This window comes from Gorilla gorilla, chromosome X (assembly GCF_029281585.2).
Source record: "Gorilla gorilla gorilla isolate KB3781 chromosome X, NHGRI_mGorGor1-v2.1_pri, whole genome shotgun sequence".
Lineage (NCBI taxonomy): Eukaryota > Metazoa > Chordata > Mammalia > Primates > Hominidae > Gorilla > Gorilla gorilla.
The window spans coordinates 132,646,158-132,652,976 of NC_073247.2; positions in this window are offsets into that span (position 1 = coordinate 132,646,158).

Consider the following 6,819-nt stretch of genomic DNA (forward strand, 5'->3'; position numbering starts at 1 on the left):
CAATAGCCATTAAATAAAACTGATTTCAAGTTACAGCAGGCTTGCAAAGAATTACATTTTTTGGAGCAATGTTATGTGCCCTGAGTGCTTTTTTCCCCTTGAGCTCTCAACTCTGTTTTAGTTGGGTATGACAAGAGTGACCAAATTTATATGATTAACTTGCACAGTTGTTTAAGAATATGTTGTTTAATTTTCACATATTTATGAATTCTCCAATATTCTTTCTGTTATTGATTTCTGGTGTCATCCCTTTGCTGTCAGACAAGATGCTTTGTATGATTACAATATTTTAAAATTTACTGGGATTTGTTTTGTATCCTAACATGCAATAAATTTTGAAGAATATTTTACATGCACTTGAGAAGAATATGTATTCTACTATTGTTTGGTAGAATGTCTATCTGTCTGTTGGATATTTGGTCTATAGTGTTGTTTAAGTCCTGTATTTTTTAATTGATCTGTCTAGATGTTCTATCCATTATTGAAAATGAGACATTGAAGCCTCCAAGTATTATGGTAGAACCGTCTGTTTATCTTTTCAATTCTGTCAATAATTGCTTCATGTATTTTGGGGCCCTTTTGTTGGTACACTTATATCTATAATTGTTATATCTTCTTGATTCATTTATTAGTATATAATCTCTTTTTTGTCCCTTGTAACAGTTTTTGGCTAAATATCCATTTTGTTTATTAATATAGCCACTTAAGCTCTCTTCTGTTTATTTACTGTTTGCATGGAATATATTTTATTTCATTCTTTTTTTTTTTTTTTTAAGATGGAGTCTCACTCTGTCGCCCAGGCTGGAGTGCAGTGGTGTGATCTCGGCTCACTGCAAGCTCTGCCTCCCAGGTTCACACCATTCTCCTGTCTCAGCCTCCCGAGTAGCTGTCATTCTTTTACTTTCAACTTATTTGTGTCTTTGGGTCTAAACTGAGTCTATTGTAGACAGCATACAGATAAATCATTTCTCTTTTTTGAGAGAGAGTATTTTTTATTTTATAAATTGATATACAGTAATTGAACATGTTTATGAGGTACATATGATATTTTGATAAAGGCACATAATGTGTAATGATCAATCAGAGTATTTACAATATTCATTACCTGAAACATTCATCATTTCTCTATGTTGGGAATATTCAAATCTCTTCTTCTAGGTATTTAGAAATATACAATAAATGATTGTCAACTATAGTCACCCTATTGTGCCACTGATCACCAGAAATTACTCCTTCTATTCAACTGTGTGTTTGAACCTATTAACCAACCCCCCTCATCCCTCCTCTGCTTCCTTGCCTCTGGTAACATTCTACCTTTTACCTCCATGAGATCAACTTTTCTAGCTCCTGTATATGAATGAAAACATGTCATTGAATCATTTTTCTTAATCCACATTGCCAATCTGTGTCTTTTAATTGGTGAGTTTAACTCATTTACATTTAAAGTGATTATTGATATGGAAAGACTCATTTCTGTCATTTTGCTATTTGTTTTCTATATTGCTTATATAACTTCTGTTCTGCAATTTCTCCAATTCTGCCTTCTTTTCTGTATTTTTCCTATTATACCCTTTGATGCCCTCATCTTTTCCTTTTGTATATTATTTTAGTTATTTTTTAATTGGTTACTTTGAGAATTGCAATTAAATAGTCAGTGGAGCATACAGATCTGGGGAAAGTCAGGGGTGGAGAAATAAATTTGAGAATAATTGGTGTATACATGGTATTTATATCTGTGGGGCTAGATGAGGTATTTTAAAAAAGAATATAGCCAGAGAACAGCAGAAAATGCAGTAGCAACCACTGAGATCTTTAAATAACCTTCCCTTTGATGGATAATTTTGAATTTTCCCCTCAAGTCTTGTGAATAGGCAGCATAACTTGTCACTTGGGTATCTTCACTGGTCCTCACTGGTTCTCTCAAGCACTGAGAACTGCTTTTCTGTGTTAGCTGAGTATTAGAATGGGATGAGTCCTATTTTTTCATTTCCGAAGATTTCTTTCAATTTCTTCATTTTCTTGAAAAGTCTTTATTTGCCTATTAATTTCAAGATAATTTTCTTTCCAGCCTCTCACTGATCTCCTTAATTTTTTCCTTGAATATCATTTGTCTAGAAAAAGTGACAAATCCTCTGTTTGCATTTTGTGATTCTTTAGATGGGTCTGATGAGGACAAAGATTTGTGCTAATGAAGTCAAGGATGTGCATGTAAACCACAACACATCTTATTCTTTAGCCACAGCTTGCACTACTGATTTGACCAGCTTCCTCTCAAACTTTAATCTTTAATCACAATGGTTGAGGGAAAGTGGAGATGATTGTTATGGAGAAACAACTCTGCATTTACATTTTGTTGAAGCAAGGCCAGGATTGTTGCCTTTATATCTGAATGATGCTACATTCTGACCCTTAAAACATAGTCTCTGTTTGTAGGCGGAAATTGGGTTATGAATAACCATGCCATGCATACACTGAAAGTTTTAAAATATATATAATAATAAAAGCTAATTGAACATAGCTACCACTTGCTTTTTGCCTGATGTCTAATTCCTGTTATTTACTGTATGCAGTCTGTTTTATCCTTGCCTCTCCCAGCTGATTGTCACCTGAAAAACAGATCTCTCACTGTTTGACTTTCATATCTGAGAATCAGAGAATTGGCAAGTTGATATTCTGAAATCCCCATTAGAAAAAGCAGAATGGGGAAGGTGGGAGGCAGTGCTTGAGAGTGGAGCAGAAGCATTTCCCAACATAGTTGCAATATCATGTGAGCAATGTGGATAACATGACTCCTAAATTTTGAATGGGGCCTTTGGAGAAAACTTAGTCTTCCTTGTACTATTCCCCTCATCCTGCCTTCTGTCTCTGCCAAATTTATAGAAGCTGGAAAACATATTTTCCAAACTAATTGAGTTTCTAATCACCTCACCATGGCAACCCCATCATTGCCTAGACATATGCTGCATGTAGTCCTTTTGAGAACCCACGTGTTTGTTAAAGAAGTCCACATGAGTTTTCTGTGGGGTTTTAATAGCCTTCACAGAGAAGGAGTTAATATGTTATTATTAGGGTTAGGAGGGGCTCAGGGTTGACCCAGAATCCTTGTTTACTTGAGAAAGAATGGTAAATGACAATACTCATATCAGAGCTTCTTAGTCTGGGTTTTGTTGATGATCTGTGGGGAGTCTGTGAACCTTCATAAATTGAATGCAAAATATGACGTGTATGTGTATTTTTCTCCCCAGGAGACAGCATTCATAGCATTCATCAGGTTTTCAGAAAATTGCATAGCCTCCTTTGTACCTCTGTGAGCCCTTGCCTTTCTTGATTTGTTAGGTAAATCCAAATATTGCTGTATTTACTTTTTAAATTTCATGAAAATACTGTGAAAATAAATAGATTAAAATGAGATTTTAAGAAAAAGAGATATCCTCAATTAGCATTAAAACTCATAACCTGCTTGCTACTCTATCATACTGGTAACTGATGACCAACCTCAACTGTTAAGATAACTGCCAGCCCATGAAATCAACCATATTAAATGGCACACCGTGTCAATTGCAAAAGGGTGCCGCCCTGAGCTAGCTGGTGGCTGGAGACACTTTCACTGCTATTGAGTGATTGGTGTGGCAATGGCTCCAGACCAAATTATGAGGGAGAAATGAAAGAATGAATGTTGCAGTGGTTTACTACCAGGTACTGTGCTACATATTTTTATAAACTAAACTCAACTTTTGTAATCATCTTTCGAGGTAAATATTGATATCCTAATTCTATAGGCCTATAACAGTGAAATGATTTGCTCAAGGTCTTAGTCAAGTGTCAGAGCTGAAACAGAATCCTCATATTTCTGCCATTGCCTGAAGTCTTATAGGAGCCTGGCATCCAGGTATGGAAAGGGCATCCCAAGGGGTGTTTGAGCCAGACTCTGAAGTTTGAGCCTGAGAAGTAATTCACTTCCCACACCTTTAAAAGAAGTGGGTGGTCTGTGCTCTAGGGTGACTCAGTGGCTCCAGCAAGTGCAAGTCCTATTGCTGGGGAGGCCACTGTTGTGTCCCCTTAAGTAGCTCTAAGTCTTGATTCTGTTTGTATGTCCTCTAAATAACACTGACATTAGCCTACATGGAAACTACCTCCTCAGGATTCTGAAGTGCTATACAAAGAGCTAAGAGAGAGCATTGTCTAAAGTCATATGACAGGACTGGAATTTGTCTGGTGAACAAAGTTTCACAATCATAACACCCTTTACTCCCACAGCAAACAGAATGTTTTCTTTGTGAAGAAAGCAAGCAAATATTCCATTTTCAGAATAATGATGCTCTTTAAAGGGACAGTGCCAGAAGTTTAGCTCTTGATTTCCTTCTGTGCATTTCTGCTATCAGAGGAGAAAATGCAGGCTTCCAGATGCATATTCTTGAAAGCACTGAAAGGAAAATTTGTGTTTCTATTACTTGAGTGGATTCATGTGGGCTTTATTAACAATCTAATAAGATGACATTTCAAAGTGTGGTCCACAGCACCCCTGACATTAGAATCACCTTAGTGCTTATATAAAAGGTAGATTCATGGACTCCACCCTAGACCTACTAACTCAGAATCTCTTGTACTGGGGGGATGGGGCTCAGGAATACGTGTTTTTAGCTACTCCTCTGGAGATTTTTATGTACACTATACGTGTTTTTAGCTACTCCTCTGGAGATTTTTATGTACACTAAAGTCGGAAAATCACTGCATTGGAAGTTCAAACCCCATGATAAACCGAGTTAATTTTGCTATAATGACATTTGGCTAAAATGAATCTACTAACTACTTACATTCTTGGAGAGAAAACCAAGTTAAATACAGCTTTTCTGAAGTGAATTTGCACAAAAAAAGAGTAGAAAAAATGTGGATAGGAGCTTTACTCTCTTCAAGAGCCTGAGACACTCCAGAGGTCATAACTAGTATCATATCTTAAAACAAAAAGAGGCACACTTGAAAAGACTGATATCTGCAACTATATTGGCCTAACTGGGTTGAGGCAGGCACAGATCCAGCTGCAGAGTTTAGGAGGAAGTTCACAGTACAACACGCAGTGCAGGTTAGCCCTAAACATACAAACAGACGGTATGTCAGAGTCTAGGCCAGTAGTTTACTGTGTGTGAGTGTACATGCATGTGCGTTTCTATGTCTGTGAGATGGATTGAGGCAATTGCAATGACAAATTAGTAGTAAACAATACAGTAAAGGCTCTCTTATATGATGAGGACTAGAGTTAACTAATCAAAAAATCAATTACATCAGGGAATTGTAAATACATATATTTAAATATCTAATTTTAACTTAAAACATTCATTTGAAAGTTTTATATACTATTTATTCTCTATCAAATACAATGCCCCCAAATATCCTGATATTAGCCATACTTCTTGTCTTCTGTCTGAAGGTGTGACTCTTCAACTGCCCCAATGGTACTGAACCCCACCGCTAGAATGACTCATATGATCGAGTATGAAAGAACAGTTTTGTTTGCAGTCCGGAGCCAAGCTTCTGTGGGGAGTTCTAGATGATAATTCTAACTAGGACAAGTGTGGGCCCTCTGTTCCCCAGAGAGGAAACAGTGTATCCATGGAGAAAGCTAATGACAAATTCCTTACCTTTTTTTGGAATACAAAGGGATACATTTCTTTCTAATTTATCTATGATGATACACATATATAAAAGAACAGGCAAACAAGTAAGCAAGTGAGCAGGCAGTGTTTCCAAATTAAGGGGCTTTAATCAGGAAACCACCACATGTTAGTCATTTCACTTAATGAAACTCAGTAACCTTCAACTACCTTTTTATTTATTTAACAATTTTTATATTTAATTTTTGTGGGTGAGCAGTAGGTGTGTATATTTATAAGGTACACAAGATATTTTGATGCAGGCATAGAGTGTGTAATATTCACATCAGGGTAAATGGGGTATCCATCACCTCAAGCATTTATCCTTTCTTTGTGTTACAAGCAATCCAATTACACTCTTAGTAATTTTAAAATGTACAATTAAGTTATTATTGACTATAGTCACCCTGTTGTGCTATCAAATAGTATGTCATTCATTCTTTCTATTTTTTTGGTACTCATTAACTACTCTTACCTCCACCCCAGCCTCCTATTACCCTTCCCAGCCTCTGGTAACCATTGTTCTACTCTCTATCTCCATGAGTTCAATTGTTTTCATTTTTAGCTTCCACAAACAGGTGAGAACATGTGAAGTCTGTCTTTCTCTGCATGGCTTATGTCACTTAACGAAATAGTCTCCAGTTCCATCCATGCTATTGTGAGGGAGGAGAAAGGAAAACAAACAAACAACAACAACAAAAAAAAACCAGACGGTTAAGGCAGGTCCTTGGTAGAATTCTTTTAAACAGAGAAACAGCTTGAAAAATAAAGCTGCAGCTGCACAGATAAGAGAGTAAGTCCCAACATAGAAACGCCTTTGTTCTTTGTGTAATCAGCGGGCACCCAGGAAAAAGTTTCCTCCGCTTCTACGGACATGTACATGGTGGGTTCCGCACAAATTTGCATGGGTAGCAGGAGGCTTGCCTGAGAAATGCCTGTGACCGCATAGGTAAGGGCAGTCACACAGGCAGCTACACAGACAGGGGAACTTTCTAATAAAAGCTTTTGTGTTTAACTGTAAAACAGCAACCCTCTTGGACCCCCTCTCTGCTGTGGAGAGCTTTCCTCTTTTGCTTATTAAACTTTCACTCCAACCTCACTGTTGGTGTATATGCTCCTTGTTTTTCTTGGTCATGACACAAAGAACTCTGGATAACACCTCAGACAGTGA